The sequence below is a fragment of the Pteropus vampyrus genome, unplaced genomic scaffold (genome assembly GCF_000151845.1).
Source record: "Pteropus vampyrus isolate Shadow unplaced genomic scaffold, Pvam_2.0 Scaffold62, whole genome shotgun sequence".
In the NCBI taxonomy this organism is placed as follows: Eukaryota; Metazoa; Chordata; class Mammalia; order Chiroptera; family Pteropodidae; genus Pteropus; species Pteropus vampyrus.
The window spans coordinates 1,083,709-1,084,115 of record NW_011888843.1 but is presented as its reverse complement, the minus strand read 5'-3'; positions in this window follow the sequence as shown (position 1 = coordinate 1,084,115).

Sequence of the window (407 nt, the reverse complement as noted above, 5' to 3'; positions counted from 1 at the left end):
ACACGCGTGTTTTCCCCTGACTGGAAGCTAGGTCAGCCATGCCACCTCGGCGACGTGGGACCCTCTGGTGCTCCAGCGTCAGTCTCGCCACGGAGGAACCGCGTGTCCCACGGACCGTCCACGCAGGGTCTTTTCAAATTCCAAGGGCGGATAAGCTGTGATCGCGCCGATAGGTGCTAAGGCTCAGGAAAAGAATAAGAGAGGTGAATAAAAACTCCACAAATGAGAGAGAAAGGGAGAGAAAGCAGGAGAGGGATGAGGGGAGCTGCCGCCCACGGGCTGAAGAGGTGCCACCCCCGGGCCTGGGCTCGCTGGACCTGATGCTGTGGCCCCGGGGGCAAAGTGGTCGGACCCAGGGGCCTGAGCCTGTGCTCACCTCGCCTTTGCTCTCGGACATCAGAGGGCGG